This window comes from Podarcis liolepis, assembly GCF_965112155.1.
Source record: "Podarcis liolepis genome assembly, chromosome: 11".
NCBI classification, from domain to species: domain Eukaryota; kingdom Metazoa; phylum Chordata; class Lepidosauria; order Squamata; family Lacertidae; genus Podarcis; species Podarcis liolepis.
The window spans coordinates 55820223-55845590 of record NC_139565.1 but is presented as its reverse complement, the minus strand read 5'-3'; the positions used below and the strand labels follow the sequence as shown (position 1 = coordinate 55845590).

General features: G+C 47.0%; 1 protein-coding gene across 1 annotated transcript in view; it reads right to left on the bottom strand.

Annotated features, from left to right (window-relative positions):
• ZBTB7C (zinc finger and BTB domain containing 7C) overlaps nucleotides 1–25368 on the bottom strand; it is a 241414-nt gene that overhangs the window by 136090 nt on the left and 79956 nt on the right. Inside the window, exon 2 of the mRNA XM_083465976.1 lies at nucleotides 19149–19213. The gene's annotated coding sequence lies outside the window, so the exon portion shown is untranslated. The remainder of the gene's footprint in view (nucleotides 1–19148; nucleotides 19214–25368) is intronic.

The window sequence follows — 25368 nt, the reverse complement described above, 5'->3', positions numbered from 1 at the left end:
CACCACGCTGGCTGCCTTGCTTCCTGCCACGGCAGGGGACTTTATTAAATTTAATAAAGAAATTAAAACAAATAAAGGAACCTGAATGGCGTTCCTGCTACAGACCAGCAACCTTAAACCGAGGACAGCGTGAGGTGATGGCTCTACACAAAAGCGAGTGCAAGTCCTTTGTGAGAGGCAATACAGTGTAGTGGTTAGTGTGCCAGACTCGGATCTGGGAGATCTGGGTTCGAATCCCCACTCGGCCACAAAGCTCACTGAGGAAACCTTGCCTCTCAGCTCACTGCCTCTCAGCCTAACCTACCTCACAGTGTTGTTGTGGGATGAAATGAGGCAGGGGAAACCAACTAGGCCACCTGGAGCTCCGTGGAGAAAAAGGATGGGGCATAAATGCAATTTACGAACAACAAACAAATGAGAAGAGGTGTCAGGCGGCTATTTTCCTGCGGGGCGACACGCTGCCTCGGTGGAACACAAGCCTAGTCGTCACGGTTCATTCATGCAACAAGACTGCCTCAGCTTGGCAGTGCAGAAGCAGGCCAGGGAAGGGAAAGAGATGCTCTTGGGCTTTTTGAAGGCAAGTGCGGAAGCCCATTTGCCACCCTGCCCAAAGCGCTACAAGGAGGCTTCGCTGCCCAAAATACACCGCAGCCTTTGACGCTGGTTCAGTAGGTGGGCAAAGGCTGTCAGCTCCTGTCGGCATGGGAGGAATGTGAAGTGCCAGCCTGCAAACAAGGGCACTGTCTGAAGCGGGTGGAGGGCAGCTTGGTCTCGCAACGCCCCTTTGGGATTGTCAGAGACAATTAGGGTGGCTCTCTTCTCCCGTAAACGAGCACTTTCGGTACTCGATCCGAACACCACAGGTGGAAAATTGTAAGTTGCCTGCTGACTCAGCCTGCGACACTCCATTCTCTGTGTTCATGGGTGCAGCAGAGCGCACAACGTAATGTCAGAAACATTTGCACTTAAACATGGTTTTAGCCAGTGCACATTCCCCCCCCCCCCAGGGGATACCGGCACCTCTTTTGTTGGTTGTTGTTGTTAAAAAGTGTGGCACATACTGTAACAATTTCATGGTGAGTACTGGCTCCTATTTTTCTGGGGGGCGGGGAGCACTGGTTTTAGATCACTGTTCCTCTAGAGCAGCGGTTCTCAACCTGTGGGTCCCCAGATGTTGTTGGACTACAACTCCCATCATCCCTGAGCTCTGGCCTTGCTAGCTGGGGGTGATGGGCGTTGTAGTCCAACAACATCTGGGGACCCACAGGTTGAGAACCGCTGCTATAGAGCATGGGCAGGCAAACTAAGGCCTGGGGGCTGGATGCGGCCCAATGGCCTTCTAAATCCGGGCCACGGATGGTCTGGGAATCAGCATGTTTTTACATGAGTAGAATGTGTGCTTTTATTTAAAATGCATCTCTGGGTTATTTGTGGGGCCTGCCTGGTGTTTTTACATGAGTAGAATCATAGAATCATAGAGTTGGAAGAGACCACAAGGGCCATCGAGTCCAACCCCCTGCCAAGCAGGAAACACCATCAGAGCACTCCTGACATATGGTTGTCAAGCCTCTGCTTAAAGACCTCCAAAGTAGGAGACTCCGCCACACTCCCTGGCAGCAAATTCCACTGTTGAACAGCTCTTACTGTCAGGAAGTTCTTCCTAATGTTTAGGTGGAATCTTCTTTCTTGTAGTTTGGATCCATTGCTCCGTGTCCGCTTCTCTGGAGCAGCAGAAAACAACCTTTCTCCCTCCTCTATGTGACATCCTTTTATATATTTGAACATGGCTATCATATCACCCCTTAACCTCCTCTTCTCCAGGCTAAACATGCCCAGCTCCCTTAGCCGTTCCTCATAAGGCATCATTTCCAGGCCTTTGACCATTTTGGTTGCCCTCCTCTGGACACGTTCCAGTTTGTCAGTGTCCTTCTTGAACTGTGGTGCCCAGAACTGGACACAGTACTCCAGGTGAGGTCTGACCAGAGCAGAATACAGTGGCACTATTACTTCCCTTGATCTAGATGCTATACTCCTATCGATGCAGCCCAGAATTGCATTGGCTTTTTTAGAATGTGTCCTTTTATTTAAAATGCATCTCTGGGTTATTTGTGGGGCATAGGAATTCATTCTATTTTCTTTTTCCCCAAAAAATATAGTCCGGCCCACCACATGGTCTGAGGGACAGTGGACCAGCCCACAGGTGAAAAAGTTTGCTGGCCCCTGCTCTAGAGAAAAGGATGAAGACTAGTCTGGCACCTCCACAGTCCTGAGCGAAGGCAACCTGGAGGTCATCTTGTAGACTCTGTTGCAAGGTGGAGATTGCAGGCTGAGTTGTCCCTTCCAGGTGCCAGACAGAGCTATCAGGTTACACACCTAGGATCCTGAGATAAAGCAGCCACCTGCAAACTGTTCTGCTCAGTGACCTCATCAGGAGGGTGTTTCCAGGGAGCTGCTTCTCTCCTAGACACCCAGAATCTGCAGCAACGTAACTATGGAACTCTACATTAATACCTGAGTGCAAATGCAATCCACAAGGAGCGTCTCCACCCCCATCGTTCAGCGCGGACACTGAGGTCCAGCGCCAAGGGGCCTTCTGGCGGTTCCCTCATCGCGAGAAGTGAGGCTACAGGGAACCAGACAGAGGGCCTTCTTGGTAGTGGCGCCCGCCCTGTGGAACGCCCTCCTATCAGATTTCAAAGAGATAAACAACTACCTGACATTCAGAAGACATCTGAAGGCAGCCCTGTTCAGGGAAGTTTTTAATATTTAACGCTGTACTGTTTTTAACACTTGATTGGGAACTGCCCAGAGTGGCTGAGGAAACTCAGCCAGATGGGCGGGGTATAAATAAATTATTATTATGATGATGATTATTATTATTATTATTTAAAAAGCCACAAAACACAGAGCTGAAAACAAGAAGAAGAACAATCATATCTTTCATTTGCCAAGATAGGTGTATTTTAAAATATTCCTCCTGTAAGTCGAAGCATTTTTACACAGCTTGAAACAAATGCACTGAGTTGCATCAAGTGAAACAAATGACTGGAAGATTCGTGATTTTAAAAAAAACAGAAACACCACATCCGCAAGGCACCAGGTTGGGAAAACGTGGTCTAAATTGTTCTGGAAAGTCCACCCTATGTAGGCAAGAGCATGGACCCATGCGCTAGGATGCCGTTCATGGCTGGAAGCCATTTTGATTTGTTTTTATTAGTTTTTATTAAATATTACAAGAAAAGAAAAAGAAAAAAGAAATAGAAACAAAAATCAATACATAACACTGTAAACACATTTGTCTACGTATTTTCCAACATGCAGACTAGAAAAGAGATGAAAGATAAAGGAAAAGGAAAAAGAAAAAGAAAAAAATACCGTATTTTTTGCTCTATAAGACTCACTTTTCCCCTCCTAAAAAATAAGGGGAAATGTGTGTGCGTCTTATGGAGCGAAGGCAGGCTGCGCAGCTATCCCAGAAGACAGAACAGCAAGAGGGATTGCTGCTTTCACTGCGCAGCGATCCCTCTTGCTGTTCTGGCTTCTGAGATTCAGAATTTTTTTTTTCTTGTTTTCCTCCTCCAAAAACTAGGTGCGTCTTGTGGTCTGGTGCGTCTTATAGAGCAAAAAATACAGTACTTTTCATAATCAATAATAATATACTTCAAACATTACAATATATAAATCCTAGTTAAAATATTCTAAAAGACTTCCACCACATTCACCACATGTCTCTCAGTTTCTAGTTCACCTTTACATCTGCCATTTTGAGAGGATGTCCTTGGGTGAAGCAAGACTAACAGGCTTTTCTATAATACATATAGGTTTAACTGTACCAAAAATATTGGCAGCATCGAGCCTTGCCCCTTCCACCCAGGTGCTTGGGGCAACGCAGAGGCAATTAAGCCACGGTAATAACAATTAAAGCGGATTTAATGTATACACAATGTAAGAACATGCTGTATTAATAAGGGAGACATTGTGGTATCATTCAGGCAGGGCGCGGGTCTCCTCCCTTCTCCACTGAATCACATTTGCAGAGAGCTAGTCATTAGCATCCCAAGAGAGGGCCAGGTGTTTGGATTCCTGGTGGGTCTTCAGGGAGGTCTGGGTTTTATTATTCCCCTTCCCAAATGAGTTTCCAACCTGGCACAGCCTCTGCATTAATAGCCTTATGTGAAAGTTGCTGCAACGAGGGCAAAGCGTGCTCTTTCCAGTGTGGAGCCAGTGTGGTGTAGTGGTTAAGAGCGGTGGACTCGTAATTTGGTGAACCGGGTTCACGTCTCTGCTTCTCCACATGCAGCTGCTGGGTGACCTTGGGCCAGTCACACTTCTGTGAAGTCTCTCACCCTCACTTACTTCACAGAGTGTTTGTTGTGGGGGAGGAAGGGAAAGGAGAATGTTAGCCGCTTTGAGACTCCTTCGGGTAGTGATAAAGCGGGATATGTGCCTGGCGTGCTCTGGTCCATGGGGTCACGAAGAGTCGGACACGACTAAATGACTAAACAACATATATATTACAGGCATGGTTAAACTTGGCCCTCCAGATGTTTTGGGACTACAATTCCCATCATCCCTGACCACTGGTCCTGTTAGCTAGGGTTCATGGGAATTGTAGTACCAAAACATCTGGAGGGCAAAGTTTGGCCATGCCTGATATATGAATAACTTGGTACTCATGTAACATTTTTACACGTATTTAGTGTAAAAAAAATATTAATTTACGTTGTCTCTTGTTGCTTCGGGTTTTTGTGTGTGTGCTGTTTAGGGAATTTTTAAAATATATTAAGTAGTCTGGAAATTAAATCATCCATAATCAGTTCATCGCCCAGCCCTGTTCAACAGGCTAGAGGTGGCCTATGAAACTCCGAGTTCAAGTCCTCAGTTAGCAGATAGGTATATTGTACATAGGTAAAGGTAAAGGGACTCCTGACCATTAGGTCGAGTCGTGGCCGACTCTGGGGTTGCGGCGCTCATCTCGCTTTATTGGCCGAGGGAGCCGGCGTACAGCTTCCGGGTCATGTGGCCAGCATGACTAAGCCGCTTCTGGCGAACCAGAGCAGCGCACGGAAACGCCGATTGCCTTCTTGCCGGAACGGTACCTATTTATCTACTTGCACTTTGATGTGCTTTCGAACTGCTAGGTTGGCAGGAGCAGGGACCGAGCAACGGGAGCTCACCCCGTCACGGGGATTCAAACTGCCAACCTTCTGATCAGCAAGTCCTAGGCTCTGTGGTTTAACCCACAGCGCCACCCACGTCCCCATATTGTACATACTCAATGTCAATTAAAACACAAAAGGGGGGAAGACTGGAGAGGAAGGATTGTACCCAGGCAACCACTTGTACCTGACTGCACCCTCCACTCATCTCACACTTTGGGAAGCCAGGATGCAGAGGGTTAATGCGGGACCTTCTGCTCTGTGCTGATAAAAAGACTGGGAACTGTTCCCAGGCAAAATCCTTAAAGCCCTGACCTTATCTGCTTTCAAGTTACTCCTCAAGAAAGAAAACCACCCACAGCCCACTCTCTTTCCAAAACACACAGGAAGCGGCAAGCTGATAATTTCTCCACAGGTGGTTTCTGCTACCTCTCTGACCCGGGTTAACCGTTTTCTCCCCCTCCCCTCCCTTAGGCTGAAGAATACATTTTGCTTTAAGTCTCACTCTTCTAGATATATTACAGGTCTTGCTTTTAAAGTGCGACTCGCCCAAGCTGCGGGAAGCAAGTGGCTAGCAAGGGGAAAGAATGGAAACAGAAACCAGAAATTTCTTCTGAATAAGAGAGGCTATTCTTATGTTCTTATTGACTTAGTAACTTAAGAAAATAAGAAGAGCCTGCTGGATTAGGTCAAAGGTTCATCTAGGCAAACTAAGGCTCGGGGGCCGGATCCGGCCCAATCGCCTTCTAAACCCGGCCCGCGAATGGTCCAGGAATCAGCATGTTATTATTATTATAATAATAATATATTATTTATACCCCGCCCATCTGGCTGGGTTTCCCCAGCCACTCTGGGCGGCTTCCAACAAAACACTAAAATACGATAACCTATTAAACATTAAAAGCTTCCCTAAACAGGGCTGCCTTCAGATGTCTTCTAAAAGTTTACATGAGTAGAATGTGTCCTTTTATTTAAAATGCACCTCTGGGTTATTTGTGGGACATAGGAATTCGTACATTTTATGTTTTTCAAAATATAGTCCGCCCCCCCACAAGGTCTGAGGGACAGTGGACCGGCCCCCTGCTAGAAAGGTTTGCTGACCCCTGATCTAGTTGTAGAATCCTATGATTCTATAGAATCGTAGAGTTTGATGGGACCATGAGGGTCCGATCCTGCCATGCAGAAATCTCAGCTAAAGGATCCATGACAGATGACCATCCAACCTCTGCTTCCAAACCTCCAAGGAAGGGGAGTCCACGGTCTCCAGAGGGAGACCGTTCCTCCGTCGAACAGCTCTTACGGTCAGAAAGTTTTTCCTGACGTTTAATCAGTATCTCCTTTCTTGTAACTTGAAGCCATTGGTTCAGGTCCTAGCCTCTGAAGCAGGAGAAAACAAGCTTGCTCCATCTTCCATGGGACAGCCCTTGAGATATTTGAAGATGGCTATCGCGGGTGGTGCTGTGGTCTAAACCACTGAGCCTCTTGGGCTTGCCGATCAGAAGGTCGGCGGTTCGAATCCCCGTGACAGGGTGAGCTCCCGTTGCTCGGTCCCTGCTCCTGCCAACCTAGCAGTTTGAAAGCACGTCCAAGTGCAAGTAGATAAATAGGTACCACTCCGGAGGGAAGGTAAACGGCGTTTCCATGCGCTGCTCTGGTTCGCCAGAAGCGGCTTAGTCATGCTGGCCACATGACCCAGAAGCTGTACGCCAGCTCCCTCGGCCAATAAAGCGAGATGAGCGCCGCAACCCGAGAGTCGGCCACGACTGGACCTAATGGTCAGGGGTCCCTTTACCTGTACCTATGGGTGCTGCAATGGAGTTTCTAGGTGTGCTTTTTAAAAACAAGAATACAGTGGTAACTCTGGTTGCGAACGGGATCCATTCTGGAGGCCCGTTCACAACCTGAAAGGAACGCAACCAGCTTGTGTGTGGGTTGCGATTCGCCGTTTCTGCGCATGCGCATGATGTCATTTTGCGCGTCTGCGCATGCATAAGCGGCAAAACCCGGAAGCAACCCTTTCCGGTACTTCCGGGTCGCCGCCGGACGCAACCTGAAAACGCTCAATCTGAAGCAAACGTAACATGAGGTATGACTATACAAAGCTGAAAATGAATGAACCGCAGCTAAATTTTTATGTTCATTTTTCACATGGTCACATGACCCAGAAGCTGTATGCTGGCTCCCTTGGCCAATAACGTTAGATGAGCGCTGCAACCCCAGAGTCGGTCACGACTGGACCTAATGGTCAGGGGTCCCTTTACCTTTATCCTCTCTCCATTCAGTCTCCTCTTTTCTAGGCTACATATACAGTGGTACCTCGGGTTAAGTACAAATATATGAACTATTTGAAAAGTAATTGCGAGGAACAGATTACGCTAGTAGGACTGCAAGAAGTTTCGTAAGGTGGATCATTTGAAATATTGCAAGAAAGACTATGAAGAGAATTATTAGTTAAGGACAATTAAATGCAATACAGAAATTATGAAATGCAGAATACAGTGGTACCTCAGGTTAAGTACTTAATTCGTTCTAGAGGTCCGTTCTAAAGCTGAAACTGTTCTTAACCTGAAGCGCCACTTTAGCTAATGGGGCCTCCCACTGCTACTGCACCGCCGGAGCACGATTTCCATTCTCATCCTGAAGCAAAGTTCTTAACCCGAGGTACTATTTCTGGGTTAGCGGAGTCTGTAACCTGAAGCGTATGTAACCCGAGGTACCACTGTACCCAGATCCTTCAACTGTTCCTCATAAGGCTTGGTTTCCAGACCCTTGATCATCTTGATGATTTGGGGTCCCCTCCCCTCAGTTAAGCCCCGCCCCGCCCCGCCCGCTATGACTTTTTAGACTCTCGCAAAGCTCTGGCATTTCCCACTTGTGTGTGGATGCTGTTGTGTTGACTGCAAAGCTAAGAGCGTGCAGAGAGTGAATTTGCTGTGTGTGTGTGTGTGTGTGTGTGTGTGTGTACGTAATATGCAACGGCCCATTTCACACAGCCACTCCATCCCCCAAAGGGTCCCTGAGAAATGCAAAACTCGCCGAGCCATAAGTTTAATTGGGAAGTGCAGTGGGAGGGTGGAGGGGAGTGATCTTATTTATCTACCAAGAAGTCAAATTCCCAGAGACTCTTCCCAGAACTCTCCTCCTCACCCAGCTCTCCCTAGCACCTTTTTGCAAAAAAAAAAAAAGCCCATAGCTTCAGCCCAAGCAAGCCATTAACATTCCCTTCCTCTTGTAAATATTGCCTGAGAGATCCAGCCTCTCTCCTGGCCTCAATTAATTGTGGCCTGGGGGAGAAGGAGATAAGTGAGTGCTAAAACTTTAGCTACAGCTCCACAGATGGTAAAAATAAAGTTTGATGTGACAAGCGAGGGCAGCCTGGGGAATAGGGAGCTGGTTTCGGAGTAGACACTTGCTGTTTAAAAAAAAAAAAGAGGATTTTTGTAATAATATCTTGCTCTTTAAAAAATAAAATGAATCTGGTCCCAGTCATTAGCGTGTTCTCTGTTTCACTTAATGATTTTTGTGGTCGGGCACTTTTGCACTTTCGGTTTCCATTGCTGGAGAAACTGTGCTGACATTGTAATTATTTGGTCCTTAGGTGTCCCTGTGAAACCCCCACCCGCTTGATATTATTCATGGCGTGTTTTTTTCAAGAGGCCATGGAAGGTGTCTCTCCCGGGAAAGGCCTGGGGATGAAAATTCTGCAGCCGAGCCAAAATAAAATTAAAATCACTGCAAAGTTTGTTGAGTGTTGCTTATTTCCACCATCCCACAACTGGGTGCAAAGTCTACTTGCATTGTTTGGAGGGGTGAGGTTTGGGTTTTGGTCTTTTGCAAGCGTCACCCAAGAATGGCCATAACCCAGAAAACTTCCAGAGAGTGCCCTGCAGGCAAAATTTCCTAGATTGGGAGAGATCCTGTCTGAAACCCTGGGGAGCTGCTGCCAGCCAGTGTCAACAATATTGGGCTAGGTCAGGGGTTGGCAAACTAAGGTCCGCAGGCCAGATCAGGCCCAATTGCCTTCAGGATCCGGCCCATGGACTGTCCGTGGATCGGCGTGGGGATTCTGTTTGTTCGGGCTGCGCCATTTTCCCCCTGCACCATTCCATTTCCCCCTCTCCCTCACACACACACACCGCGGCAGCACCTTCTCCCACCCTCCCTCCTGGCTTCTCCCTGCCCTGCCTAGAGGAGGAAAGGGGCTGAGCTGGCTGAGTGCCATTTTAAGCAGCCCCTCTCCAGAGCCAACCCTTCCTGCCACCGCTACCACCCTAGTGATCCTGTGGGCCATAGAGCAAAGCGGACGAGCTCTCTCTGCCTACCCACGAGAAGCAGCAATGGTGGTGGTGGTGGTAGCAGCCCCAGGGAAGGTAAGCGCAGCGGCTGGGGCTGGGTGGTAATAATAATAATAATAATAATAATAATAATAATAATAATAATAATAATTTATTATTTATACCCCACCTATCTGGCTGGGTTTCCCCAGCCACTCTGGGCGGCTTCCAAAAGAATATTAAAATACAATAACCTATTAAACATTAAAAGCTTCCCTAAACAGGGCTGCCTACAAATGTCTTCTAAAAGTCTGGTAGTTGTTTTTCTCTTTGACATCTGGTGGGAGGGCGTTCCACAGGGATGGTGCCACTACCGAGAAGGCCCTCTGCCTGGTTCCCTGTAACTTGGCTTCTCGCAGTGAGGGAACCGCCGGAAGGCCTTCGGCACTGGACCTCAATGTCCGGGCAGAACGATGGGGGTGGAGATGCTCCTTCAAGTATACTGGACCAAGGCCGCTTAGGATTTTAAAGGTCAGCACCAACACTTTGAATTGTGCTTGGAAATGTACAGTGGTGCCTCGCAAGACGAAATTAATTCGTTCCGCAAGTTTTTTCTTCTTGCGAGTTTTTCGTCTTGCGAAGCACGGTTTCCCATAGGAATGCATTGAAAATCAATCAATGCATTCCTATGGAGACCGTCCGGGGACAGAGGGGAAGCGCCGTGCGCCTTCCCCTCTGTCCCCGGACCTGTTTAAAGCAAGGGGCGGCGGGGAGAAGATTGCTTCTCCCCGTTGCCTGCCCCGCAATCTCCGGGGACAGGGGGAAGCCGCGCGCGCCTTCCCCTCTGTCTCCATACCTGTTTTAAAGCAAGGGAAGGGGCAGCGGGGAGAATCGCTTTTTGCGAAGCAAAGCCCATAGGGAAATGCGTCTTGCGAAGCGGCTAAGAAAACAAAAAAACTCCTTCGTCTAGCGAGTTTTTCGTCCTCCGAGGCATTCGTCTTGCGGGGCACCACTGTACTGGGAAGAGGACTACTTGCCCCCCTCACCTCCTCTTCCAGCTCCCCCCTTCTCTGGCCCACCACAAGGTCTGAGGGACAGTGGAGTGGTCCACAGCTTTAAAAAAATTGCCAACCCCCGGGCTAGATGGAACAATGATCTGACTCGGTATAAATTGCCGTTCTATATGTTCCCTGGATATCATGATAAAGCAAGACCCCTACTCTCTGAGGGCTCATCCCCACTTTGTCTCACCGCTTCTCCCTGTGAAAACCCGCGTTGTCATGATGAATCAAACCAGACAGCAATGGGGTTTTCTGCAGATTGCTGTTTGTTCCGATTCAGCAGTAAAGAACATGTTTTCCAGGGGAAAGTTGTATAGCGGTCGTGAAACCACTCGCAATCGTGCCTAGGCAGCGTGGAAGAAGCGGAAAAGCTCTTAGAGACATTCTTTCTGGACACGGGACAAGAGGGATGAGCCCTTAATCTTTAGGTCATAGAGGGGTTTGGGGCAGGTGGACCTCATCACGCTGTGATAATACCAGGAAGGTCAGAGGTACCCTATCCTTCATTTGATCTAGCTCAAAAGCTTCCAGTGTGGTGTAGTGGTTAAGAGCGGTAGTCACGTAATCTGGGAAACCAGGTTCGTGTCTCCGCTCCTCCACATGCAGCTGCTGGGTGACCTTGGGCCAGTCACACTTCTGTGAAGTCTCTCAGCCCCACTCACCTCACAGAGTGTTTGTTGTGGGGGAGGAAGGGAAAGGAGAATGTTAGCCGCTTTGAGACTCCTGAAGGGGAGTGAAAGGCGGGATATCAAATCCAAACTGTTCTTCTTATTCTTCTTCCTTGGCGTCACCAGCAAATACAATTGAGGTGGATCGTGGGTGGGGAAGCTCACACAGTGAGGAGGACTCCAAAACAGTAAAACTGGAAGGTAGAAGCCACAACAGGGCTGGAGATTCCTCTGGAACTATAACATCCAGATGAGCTCTAAGGGGCTGGTTCCGCAAGTGGTGAGAAAATGGCAATTAACCACAGGGGTGGTGCCTACATCCTCTCATCCTGCCTAATTTATCCCCCAGCTTAATTAAGAAGAGGAGACGGCTTGCTTCAGCTTTTTAAGGCAAGCCACAACACCGCCAGAAAATAACCGATCCCACGGGCGTTCTGCAAAGAAGCATTTATTCCCATTGTAAAAGACCAACAGGTTACTTGGAGAGCAACCAGGCCTGTGTCTAAAGATGCAATGAAACATCTTTTTTTTTTAAAAAAAAAAAATAACTTTCTTTTTTAAAAGCGAAAGCCACAGCAGTGAGAGATTTCATCTTTCTAGACCCCCTCCGTATAATACAACGCTGTCAAATGGGACCCCCATGCTAATATATTTTCCTTTGCATTGTAAGGTCCCCATTATGAAGTCCTGCAAGCAACACTTTCAATACCAAGGCACAAGAAAGGGGAGGAAGGGGGGGGACACTCGCTGGCTCCTGGGCTTTCTTTGAAGCGTGCTTTTTCCAGGATGGACAGCGTTTTATCTTTTCACAAGCAGCTCTTAACCATGGAACAATTCTGAAAGGGGGCAAGCGGAGGCCAGAAAGTTGGTCTCCAAGCGGCATTTTTGAAACGTTTCGTTAGCTGCGCCTCCGGGTTCCAGGGGAGCGATTCTGCCAGGAGGCGCGTCGAGAACTTCCAAATTGGTTGCCGGGGTCTCGGGATACTGATTATTCATTTCGTCCAAATATTAGCGAGCGCCTTCTGCCCTTTTCAATGCCTGCACGTAGGATCTTTGATGCATTGTGTGACTTGAAAGCCCAGCACCTGAAGAAGGAAGAAGACTCCCCCACTCTTTTTTTTTTTAAGCTGGGGGCTGGAGGGGGGGGAAGCCAACGCTTTCATATCGAATGAATTCCGTTCTCTTCTGCACAATGCATTCAATGGCGTTGAAACCGTGACCTGCCTTGTGTCTGAAAGGGCTGAAATCTCATACGTGCAAGGATGAAACAGCCGCTCGTATCAATACAGAAGTGTAAATGCTCACAGCTCTCTATTAACAGGAGGACATTATCTATAGCCCCCTCCCTCCCCCCAGCCATGGAAAACCAATGAAATTGGATGCAGAGATGGCTGGCCCAGGAAGGGGTGTCTGCGCTAAGAAGTGACCCCTTCTTCAGCTCAATCTCTTTCTCTCTTTGGGGTGCGTGAGGACGGGAGGGCTGGAGTGGAGCACAGCTGGAAGTCTAGCCAACCTAGATTCATTTCCTTTTGAAAAGACACCCTCTCTCTTTGTTGGCGATGTTGCAAACTACCCATTATCGCGCCCTGCTTTGCATCCGCTCCATGAGAGCCTTGTCAGATGCCTACAACTCAACAGTGGTCCTGCTATTATCCCCAGAAGTTGAGCAGACCTTTCCTTTCAGGATGAGGTGTACTATAGAAAAGGGAAGTTTTATGAACGCATCCCTCAGATGGAAGCCAGAAGACTTAGTGTAGGAGGGGGAGCTTCTACATGTAGGAAAATCAGGCACAGCTTCCCCAAGAACCATGAGCCATATGGACTTCCTTATACTGAATCAGACCATTGGTCCATTTAGCACAGTACTGTCTACAGCAAGGTTTCCCAAACTTAAAGTCTCCAGCTGTTTTTGGACTACAACTCCCTTCTTCCCTAGCTAGCAGGACTGATGGTCAGGGATGATGGGAATTGTAGTCCAAGAACAGCCTGAGACCCAAGTTTAGGAAACCCTAGATCAGTGTTTTTCAACTTGTGGGTCCCCAGATGTTGTTGGACTACAATTCCCATCATTCCTAGCCAGCATGACCAATGGTCAGGGATGATGGGAGTTGTAGTCCAACAACATCTGGGGACCCACAGGTTGAGAACCGCTGCCCTAGATAGACACTGACTGGCAGACAGGTCTGGATTAAGACCTTCAGAGGCCCCCAAGCACTTAAATGATTTTGGTGCCCCCATATATATCTAATTCAAAATAGAAACAATAATAAACTGTAAAGTAAAATTTCATTTTTTCAAAATGAAATGAAACCTACAGTAAGATGGAAAGCAATGTTTATCTTTTCACTTCCACTTTATTTATATTTGAAAAATCTTTTTTCTCATTGCAAAGTCTTTGATCAGATCCTCAAGACTAATCTTATGTAACACATCTGCTTCAATACTTGGTAGAGATGGGGCACACAGCCTGCCTTGTTGCACTGTTGTCCTATTGGGATTCTTCATACACTTCAGCTGAGAAAATGAACACTCAGCTGAGCAGTTTGAAGCCATTAATGTTAAAAATCTGGCAATGGAAAATGACTTCGGTGCCCCCTTCCCTTTATGCCCTAGGTAAAGGTAAAGGAACTGCTAGGTTGGCAGGAGCTGGGACCGAGCAACAGGAGCTCACCCCGTTGCGGGGATTCAAACCACCGACCTTCTGATCAGCAAGCCCTAGGCTCAGTGGTTTAGAGCACAGCACCACCCGCGTCCCTCTTTATCCCCTAAACACATGCTTATTTTGTTTAATGGTTAATCCAACCCTCTTGGCAGAGCTTCAGGCAAAGGAACTCCTAACCCTACCTGGAGATGCCAAGAATTGAAGATGGGACCTTCTGTGCAAAGCAAACACTCTAACCCTGAATCACACCCCTTTCCTGTTGAAAGTAAGACCTGAGAACAGTGGCAGAGCATATGTCCGCATTGCCATGGGCAAGTGCGCTCCCGAGAGGGGGCATGGTGTGGAGGGTGCCCCCCCCAGGTGCGGAATAGCAAGCCACCCATGGCGGACATTTGGCGCACCAAAACGGAGTTACAATTCCCAGAGTTGCCTGGGAAGATGGGTTGACCGTTAAATGCCTCTGGGAATTGTAGCTCTGTAAGGGGAATGGGGGTCTGCTAACAACTCTCAGCACCCTTTACAAACTGCAGCTCTTGGGTTCTTGAGGGAAAGCCATGACTGGCACCATTAGGGCTTTAGATGTGCGGTGTGGTTCGAATCACAGAACTGCAGTGTTGGAAGGGGCGCCTGTGGGATGTGAAACACAAGAGCAGCCAAGTAGAACATTCCTAGAGTGAACATGTTTACACATGGGGAGGAATGTTTGTCCAGCCAGCAGGTAAACTTCCTGTTTCCTTCTGAGCTGGGACAGACTTCCTCTGCATGTGACTAGAGGTGGGTGTGGCCTCACCTGTGCAGGTAATGACAAAAGCACAGGGTAACCATCTCTCTGTCTTTGACTACATGTATCGAAGAAGCAACATCTGCTTAGCCAAAGATGCTCTCTTGGCCTCCAGCCAGGAGAGGACAGAGGGACTGTCTCCTTATGAGATAGTTTCCAGGTGTATGTTACTTTTCTAAGCTAAGTCTGCCTTCTGGGATCTGATTGTGAACAGAACTCTTTTTATACTTTTATAGAAGACTGTGTCGTGTCTTATCTTTTATGAGGGAATAAGGGGGAAATACCAGGACAGTTATTATAGAGGCTTTAGCGACCCTGAGCAAATGCATCCGCTGTGAGTTTAAAAGGGGGGGATGTTACTCTGCTAAATTGTGAACTTGTTTACACAAGTTGGAAAGACTATAATCAAACAATATATCTGTTGGAAATGTAAAGAAACTGAAGGTACATTCTTTCACCTTTGGTGGACGTGCCCAAGGATTAAGGCTTTCTGGGAGATGATATATAATGAACTGAAAAAGGTATTTAAATATACCTTCTTGAAGAAACCAGAGGCCTTTCTCCTGGGCATAGTCGGCCAATTGGTGCCAAAGAAGGACAGAACTTTTTTTATGTATGCCACAACAGCAGCAAGAATACTCATCGCAAAGTATTGGAAGACACAAGATCTACCCACCCTGGAAGAATGTCAGATGAAGGTGATGGACTATATGGAACTGGCCGAAATGACTGGCAGAATCCGAGACCAGAGAGAAGAGTCGGTGGAAGAAGATTGGGAGAAATTTAAAGACTATCTACAGAAATATTGTAAAATTAATGAATGTTAGAATGATGTTGGATAGAAATTAAGTGGTTTTCAGCTGTAATACTATAAGGGAATGTGAAAAATGGATTATTAATAGGCAAAAATTTAACGTTACAATATTTTAAGATCAATGATTAGGATAAACAAAGAGGGGAAGGATTTGCTGAACCAACAAACTGAACTGGAATACAAAAAAGGGAGGCGTGAGGAGGTCTGGGAAATAAGCTAATGAAAAATAAGTAATGGAAAGAATGAGTTGTTTTTAACCATTTCTATTTTGTATTTGTATTTGTATTTGTATTTGTATTATTATTATTATTATTATTATTATTATTACTTTGTGATACTTTGAAAACTTTAATAAATATCTTATAAAAAAAATATAATCAAACAATATATCCTCTCCTGCATCCCTGAACATTCCCACAGCGCCGAGGGTCACCTCTACAACAATGCAGGGCTCCACTGGACTTGCTTAAGGCACCGCTTCCATTCAGAGAACCAACAATCTGAGAACAAGCCACCCGGATGCTCCCTCTTCCCAGGAAGTTGAACTCTCCTGTTGACAGGTTTGGGACACTGGCATTCTGCAGAACCCCATAATGACAAGACTGCCTGTGGCTGAGTTGCTGACAGCACTTGGAAGTATGTTTCTCAGCAAGCAATTTATGCTACAACCCTGCCGTGCTTGGCTGCCATTAGGCAGTCAGTCCCCAGGTTTGAAAGAAGTTCATTCCAGTCCCTCGAGTGGGTCGCCTTGTTATTGGGGTCCCACCTTGCATCACCTTTTGACTCTAAACGCAACAGACTCTAAATATAGCAGCGTAAAGATACCCGAAATAATGAGCTATAGCGCGATCTCTGCACTCACGCTAATGCATATAGTTGCAAGTCTCTCTCTCTCTCTGTTTAAGTAGATGTCTTAGAAGCCCTTATTAAAAAGGCAATCGAGGCATTTATGTATTTTGTTCTGTATTTTTAAGGGAGGCCCGCGTGTTGCAAAACTGGCTTGCTGGCAGCAAGCTGACAGGTCATTACTTTGCATCCTCCAAATTCTATGTGCTGATAAGAAAACGGCACCAATTTGATGTTTTATCAGTTTCCCGGATGGAAGGGGGAATTATGCAGGCCTAGATAACGATTCTAACCACTTTGCCATAGATTAGAGTTTCGCTTTTGGGTGGAGGGATCGTTATAACCACAGTATGTGTGTATACATCCACCGTAGCAAACTTTCTTCCCTTGCTCACAACCAACACTAAAAAGCAGACAAAGAATGTTATTTTGAAAGAGGAAGAGCAAAAGGCTAAAGTATGGGGGCAAAAATTAGGGATACTGCAGGACACTGAGCAAAATCAATCTGTAACACTCAATGTTCCAGCTTACAGTCTAAAGGTACATGAGTAGGGTTGCCATATTTCAAAAAGTGAAAATCCGGATACAAAAGTTAGGGATTGTTGTTGTTTGGCAAAGTTGTTGAGCAAAATCTCAAAAATAGAGAGAACTTTTGAGCTATTTTTAATGAGATTTACCAAAACTTACACTACCGACATGGGCTGCCATACACCCGGATTTTCCTGGACATATTAGCAATTTCCGCTTGGGCGCTGTTTAGGAGGGCTGAATACCAGCTATGTCCGTATGGCAACCCAATACATGAGGCTACCACCTTGCTGAAGCTAAGCAGGTCTGGGCCTGGTCAGTAACTGGATGGGTGACCGTGCTAGGAACACATATATATACCAGCTTGGACTCCATGGCGGAAATGGGTAGGATATAAATTGTTGTTGTTACTGGCATCCGTCTGCCTCAAAGGACAATGGAGTGTGCCTTGGGGGGTGAACTCAAACTGAAGCATCAAAGTGACCTATCCGGGGTGTAAGCCGGGACAGTATGTAGGGAGGTCCTGGGCTGGCCAGATGACAAGACCCTGTTGTAAACAAAAATCTGGCATTTTTCCCTTATGGGGTATCCAAGAGCCCATATAGAGTCCTTACGTAGGTTCCCTATTGGTAGGAGAAAATAACAGAGGCCAACCAGAGAATATTGAGAAGCAAAGCAGCTAGTAAGCCTGATCTTTATTGATCTGTTGCAACAGGGTGCTCCCCTCACACACAGGAGGGAGGAGGAACCCAGAACAATGGCGCGCAAGGCCTTATAAAGACATTTTAAATTCCCTGCCCTGGAGCTCAAGACCACCCCTCCATACATCATACATACATCACAGAAGGGGTGTAACCCAAGACCACCACACACACACCCCGATACATCATACCTACATCACAGAAAGGGAGGTTTACAGCAGAAATCTGAGTGGTTTATTTACCTCCTGTCTGCCAGGTTACCTGTTTAATGGTCACTTGATTGGATTGCCTGGGAAGCCTGGCCAGTCTTTTGTAATGATAAATACTTAGTTCCTGAGCCAGGTCACAGCCTCACTCCCTATTCATATCTTACATGTGCCCTTAAGACAGGATTTGTGAAGGAAAAGACAATGGGGAGGCTTTTCCATTTTCCTTTGACCTTGCAGAGAAAACATTTGCTCAGTTTGGGAATCAAAATGGTTTCAGGTCGGTCTTCCTGCGCTGATCTACATACGTGCTAGGTTGGTACACTTATGAACATTTAACAGATATCTAAGACCTCAAAATTCCTATCACAACCCCCCTCTCGGTCTCGCTGATGTGGTCCAAAGGAAAGCAGAGCAAGATGCTTGGCATCATCTTGGCTGCAGGAGTTGCTGGAAAGAGGTGCTGAGCCGAGGAGGCGCCAAACTGAGAAAATCCATAATTAAAGAAGATCTATTTGGGAGGGCCTTTGTTGGCAAGGTGATGTCTCTAATTTTTAAGACAGCATCTTAAAAAGCAGAGACATCACCTTGCCAACAAAGGTCCTTATAGTAAAAGCTCTGGTTTTCCCAGTAGTGATGTATGGAAATGAGAGCTGGACCATAAAGAGGGCTGATCGCCGAAGAATTGATGCTTTTGAGTTATGGTGCTGGAGGAGACTCTTGAGAGTCCCATGGACTGCAAGAAGATCAAACCTATCCATTCTGAAGGAAATCAGCCCTGAGTGCTCACAGTAAAGACAGATCCTGAAGCTGCGGCTCCAATACTTTGGCCACCTCATGAGAAGAGAAGACTCCCTGGAAAAGACCCTGATGTTGGGAAAGATGGAGGGCACAAGGAGAAGGGGACAACAGAGAATGAGATGGATGAATGAGTGTTCTCGAAGCTACCAGCATGAGTTTGACCAAACTGCAGGAGGCAGTGGAAGACAGGAGTGCCTGGCGTGCTCTGGTCCATGGGGTCACGAAGAGTCGGACACGACTAAACGACTAAACAACAACAACATTTGGGAGGGGGCAAATGTTGGCCCCGCTCAGGGTGCCATATTACCAAACATTACCAAAGTCCAGCCTGATGCCTTGTTTTCCCTATTTCTGCTTAATTTGCTTCTTCCCGTAACTTTCTAGAAATGGAATGCAAGTTGTATTGTTTATGTACAGGTGACTGGCTTTATTTTCAATGTTTCTTTACAAAGCAACAAAAATAAATATTCTTTGCAGTTCTCTCCTTCTTGAGCATGTCTGCTCAGCGGCAAATCCCACTTACTTTAACTTTCTTTGGAAATAAGCGTGTGCCCTTAAGTCAATAGTCTTGGCTATGATTTCTCTGAAACAGCCAACTTTAACTAGCTCATTTATGGGAGTAAAAGAGGAATTTGCTATATACTCACTGTTTGTCTCGCCTTTGTGTCAAACTTCAGAAAGGCATTTCCGCCCGTGATACTCTGATCGCTTCCTACAGGAAGAAAGTTCAAAAAGAAGAATATTGGAGATAATGATCATGTCCTTGTTCACACAGGTAAGTGATAGACGCCCTAATTTCAAACTAGCAGAGGTTTCCGAGCACCATAGCCTTGAGAGGGGGACAGCCTCCCCCAACCTGGTGCCCCCTCCAAATGTTTGGACTACAATTTCCTTTGGTCCAAAATCTCTGGAAGGAGCCAAATTGAGGAAGGCTGCTGTAGAATATGGTCGCACCTGTTCCCCTCCCCCAATGACAAGTTGACACTTGGCAGGGAAATTGTGCAAGGGAGGAAAATAACCTTCCTCTGCCACAGTCCCAATCTAGATAGGCAGCCCCCACCCCATCTGATTTTTATAAACAGGGGAAATTGTTATTGTAGGTGCATTTTGGAATCACAAGCGAAGAGTCACAGCTTTTCCTAGCTTGGGCCATGTTGATCACTGGGACAAGACGATTTGATCGTATTACACCAATCCTGGCCCAACTGCACTGGCTGCCAATTAGCTTCTGGGCCCAGTTCAAAGTTCTGGTTTTGACCTATAAAGCCTTAAAACGCTCAGGACCACAATGCCTCAAGGACCGCCTCTCCCCATCGAAACCAACCCAGACTCTGTGTTCATCATCTGAGGTCATCCTTCATGTGCCTCTTCCACATGAGGTCTGGAGCATGGCAACATGGGAACAGGGCCTTTTCTGCAGTGGCTCCCCCCAGGGAGGTTCGCCTGGTGCCTTTATTATATATCTTTAGACACCAGGCAAAAACATTCCTCTTCAATCAGGCCTTTGGCTGATTAATATTATACAGTGGTACCTCAGGTTAAGAACTTAATTCGTTCTGGAGGTCCGTTCTTAACCTGAAATTGTTCTTAACCTGAGGTACCACTTTAGCTAATGGGACCTCCCACTGCCGCCGCCACGCAATTTCTGTTCTCATCCTGAAGCAAAGTTCTTAACCCGAGGTACTATTTCTGGGTTAGCGGAGTCTGTAACCTGAAGCATCTGTAACCTGAAGCGTCTGTAACCCGAGGTACCACTGTACAGCCTTTTAAATGTATTTGTGGGAAAGGGACTTTATTGTTTTGTTGTTTCTGTCTTAGCTATTTATTTGTGCTTTGGCCTTGTATTTTTATCTTACGAACCGCCCTTTTGATAAAGGGAAGCATATAAATCTAATAAATAAAAATAAAATAAACTTGGGGCCCTCCATAATTTATTAGGCTACAACTCCCACTATCCCTTACTGCCTTCGCTGTGTCAGATTGTACAGGCTCCTCAGAGCAAGGCACCCGTCTTTGGGTTGTGATTCTGGTTGCAGCTGGCGGAGCTTGTGGTCCAAAACAACTGAAGGCCCTCAGGTTGGGGAATGCTGCACAATTGCAGTGAATACTGTTGGGAAATGTTAATCATTCACCACTTTGGCTCCTTCTACTAAGAAGCTGGTTCTCTCATCAGAGTTGACTCAAGCAGAAATAACAGGAAAGAAACAAAAAAAAGCATAATCCTTTATATTTGTAGGTGTCCACGCACTCTTGAAATTTCATTCCTGGCAGATAGGCAATGAGCATGGACCCTTCAAGCCTCGATGGTTGCAAAGGGATTCATCCTGCATGGCTAGAAAGGGTGAACAGCCACTATCCATTCCTCTGTGGTCTGAACACCCCTTTCTACGTTGGAACGGACAGGATGTAATTGGCAGCCTTGTTCAAATATCCATTTGAACATATGGACTGCCTGTGCTAATGGATACATTTAAGCCAGGACCGACAGAATGTTTTCATGGTGAGTACCAGATGAAGATATTTATTTCCCTTTTCTCTGCTGTAGCTGCAAAAATAATTGTTTTTTAACGCGTGCCCCCACTGCTTTGCAGTTGCTGTATTTCCAAAACCATCTCCCCCCCCCCATGACAGGTGCACCCCTTTAGGAAGCAGTGGTGTTAAAAAAAAAACACTAATAAGGAAATCGAGATGCAGTCGACAATCCCAGGAGGCGAACTGTGCCAGGCAAGGCACGCGACAGTTTGCAGAACGCTCGTCAATATCCTTTAATTCAGAGCGCAAGCACAGGCTTGCACTAAGGTCAGCAACAAGCGCCATCCGCCGCCCCGCTCTCCCTTCCCCAAAGCTGCTAACGATTCCTTCTGCTGCGGAGACCCTTAACAGCATCCGACCTCCTGCCCTTTAGCCTGTCGCTTCTCCTTCGTTGCCGCGCCAGCCGAGATCATTAGGCTGATGTGCAACGGCTGCGCTCAAAGCTAATGGTTTGGTCCCTGGCCACAAAGCTGATAAACACCAGCAAGCCATCAACAAGAAGGGAAAGGGAAATGCTTCGCGCAGCCAGCTCAAAAAGCGGTCTTACAGGAAGTCCCGATTCCCTACAAGGGGTGAATAAACTCAGGTCTCTCTATTTGGCCAGGGAGATTCTCCCCACACCATCCGCCAGCCATTCCCAAACCAATCCTCTCTCTCTCTCTCCAGGACATGACCTTCACCAGCTTTCCTTTGCACCCTCTTTTGGTGTGTTGGCCTGGCTGGAATGTGTCCTCAAACGCTGATATTGTGGACTGGTTGGACGCAGAGGAATGGTGGGAATAATAATAATAATAATAATTTATTGTTTATACCCCGCCCATCTGGCTGGGTTTCCCCAGCCACTCTGGGCGGCTTCCAACAAAACACTAAAATACAATAACCTATTAAACATTAGAAGCTTCCCTAAACAGGGCTGCCTTCAGATGTCTTCTAAAAGTTTGGTAGTTATTTTTCTCTTTGACATCTGGTGGGAGGGCGTTCCACAGGGAGGGTGCCACTACCAAGAAGGCCCTCTGCCTGGTTCCCTGTAACTTGGCTTCTCGCAGAGAGGGAACCAGTTAGGGAACCACGAAGGGAAGAAGGCTCAGAGCCCAGGAAGTGGTGGTGAGACGACAGTGAGTGGTGAGAGGGAAAAGGCTGGGAGGAAGAGGTGTGGGAAGCTGAAGGGCTTCATTTTCATTTTTTATTTGTATGCCCCCTTTCCAGTTAAAAAAACAACGCTCAAGGCGTCTTATAGCATGACAAGATTTACATAACTACAAAAGTCATAAACAATAAATAAACCACATCCAAAAATGTTAAGTTGTGGGTGAACATATCAGACGATACAGCGATTCTTCAAACAACTCTTGTTTATTCACAGGCCAGAACAGATCTGAACTGAAGGGTTCAGTCAGCCTGCTTATATAGAGCTCCAGTACAACGTAACTGTAGCAACTTTCTAAAACTATCCAATCACTGAACGTCACTTTCGATCCCTTATTTGCATAACTATCTACAGTATCCCCCTGCTGGCCCAGGGTGAGAACTTCAGTACATAACAAAAAAAATACACAACCACATGGGAAGCAATTTCCACATAAATCAAAATCTAAAGCTAAGAATACAGCATTAATATCACAGTTTCTTCGGGAGCTGGGGGAGTTTGCGGCGGAGAGAAGTCCAGAATCAGAGGCAGAAATGCCATTTTGACAACACAGAAATCGCCATCTGCATGAGTTAACCCCCATCCCATTCCCATTCTGAAGCAGAGCCAGCCGCACAAATGCAGATCTGAATCACCATCATGCGCTGCGTGTGCAAATAGCATTATTGCGCAAAGAGCGCTTTCATCATTCATTAATAAGCCACAGATTTGCTGATAACATTTACACCCTTGCAGCAAGTTCGGGACTCTTACCCGCAACCTCACACCTGGGCTGTGTGTGGAAGAACCACTGCTATTCACGACATGCCAAGCCTCAACATTACCTGCAGGCTCATGGCTATGGGATCCCAGGAGCCTCGCCCACTTGCCCTGTAATCTCCATTTTAGCTGCTCTCCAACCAGCTGGTTGATAAAGAGCTGCAGAGCTTATTATGGGGAAGGGCTGTAGCTCAGTGAAAGCACACTTGCTTTGCATGCACAAGGTCCCAAGTTAAATCTCTGGCATCTCCAGATAGGGCTGGAAAGGACCCCGGCTGAAATCCCGGGGAGAAACTGTGCAGACAATACCAAAGCAGATGAGCCAATGGTCTGATTCAGCACCTTCCTATGTTCCGATATTGATTATTGAGGGGAAGTGTGTGGAACAGGTCTTGGTGTTTCAATTTCTGGGAATGGAGTTGAGAGATGACCTAACCTGGGGAGAAAACAGCAAAGACCAGATGAAGAGAGCACAGCAGAGGTTATATTTTCTGAGAATCCTCCGGAAAAACAATCTCTCAAAGGACCTGTTGATGGCATTTTACCATTGTACTGTGGAGAGTGTATTAACGTATGGTCTGTGTGTGTGGTTTGGGAGCTGCACGGTCAGGGGAAAAACAATGCACTCTTGGGTGCACTCTTCCCACCTTGGATCAAACCTATGCTTCCAGGTGCCATAAGAAAGCTGCAGAGATAGCGCAGGATACTGCGCACCCCTGAAATGATCTCTTTCAGCTTCTGCCTTTTGGAAGAAGGTACAGGGTTATAAAGACTAGGACTAGCCATCTGAGAAATAGTTTCTATCCAAATGCGATTTTGGTTTTAAACGCAGTGTAAGGTAGTCTTTAGGGACGCGGGTGGCGCTGTGGGTTAAACCACTGAGCTTAGCGCTTGCTGATCAGAAGGTCGGTGGGTTGAATCCCCGCGACGGGGTGAGCTCCCGTTGCTCAATCCCTGCTCCTGCCAACCTAACAGTTCAAAAGCATGTCATAGTGCACGTAGATAAATAGGTACCGCTCCAGCAGGAAGGTAAACGGCGTTTCCGTGCACTGCTCTGGTTCGCCAGAAGCGGCTTGGTCATGCTGGCCACATGACCCGGAAGCTGTATGCCGGCTCCCTCGGCCAATAAAGCGAGATGAGCACCGCAACCCCAGAGTCAGTCACAACTGGACCTAATGGTCAGGAGTCCCTTTACCTTTACCTTTAAGGTAGTCTTTATGTGAGTATATTGTATTCAATTATGGGGTATCAGAGTTTTTAGGCGGTTAACCAGGCTGGGATAGCTGGGATAGCAGGCTTGTGGGTTTTTGAATGTCTGATGTAGATTTTTTTCTATTTTGTTGTTCTGTATGGGACAATGACAATAAAGATTATCGTATTGTTTCGTATTGTACTAAAAATTGAGATTTGGAGGCTGCTAGACTAGCGATACAATCTTGAGAAAACAAGAGGAGGAGGAGATGTTTGATGCTCTTCCTGCCTGCCTGTCCTCGTTCACTCAGATTCAGGGCTTCTCTATGTGCCTGTGAACATCATCTGTTGGAGATGGGAACACTGGATGTAAGAAGCTGTCTTACACCAGGTCAGACTATTAGTCAATCTGACTAGGAAGGAAGGTAGCTCGGTGGTCCAGCCTTGGAGAGACTCCCTCTCTGAAACCCTGGAGATCAGCTGCCAGTCAAGGTAGACATTGCTGAACTAGATGGACCAAAGGTCTAACTTGGCATCTTCCTACTCCTTCTGTCAGGGACTGTCAGGATGCTGACAATTGTGCACGGGGGAAAGAGGGGCTGGAGTCTCAGGAGAGAGGAGCCAGTGATTTGTGGGGAATTGTACCAGCCAGGAGGCAAGAGTTGGAGGCAGGGGAAACTTCAGAGCTGGAGGGTGTGGGATGAGCCAGAAGAAGAGAAGGAAGAGGCAGATCAGGCAAGTGCTTCCCCACCAATGTCTCCCAGAACCAGGATGTCAGGTGTGTGTGCAGGAGCCAGGCCCTGTGACCAATAGGACTCTGCAGGACTGGGGCCTTCCTAAGTTTGTTCTGAAGAGGCAAGGCATGGCCGCACAAGTGAGGCTGATTGGTAACTCACAGCACCTGGTGGCAAGAGCCAGGAAGGGATATAAGGTTTTTTCAGCATTTTCCCTTCAGCTCTTTACCACAGCAACACATTCCCTGCCTTCCTGCATTTGACTCCTTGCTTCTTGATCCTCGGACCCCTGACTTTGTGACTCCCAGCTCTCTGACCCTCAGACTCTTGGCTTTCTGACTCCTGGCTTCTGGACTCCCGTTCTTGCTCCCACCCTCTTGCCCCTGGTCCCGACTTCCCCAGCTGGGACTTTGATTGCCCGTGAACCAGACTGTGACACAGGAGGGGACTGAAAAGGGATGAGCGAAGGAAGTTTCCATGCAGGTGTAGTCTCTGCTTGCGAGT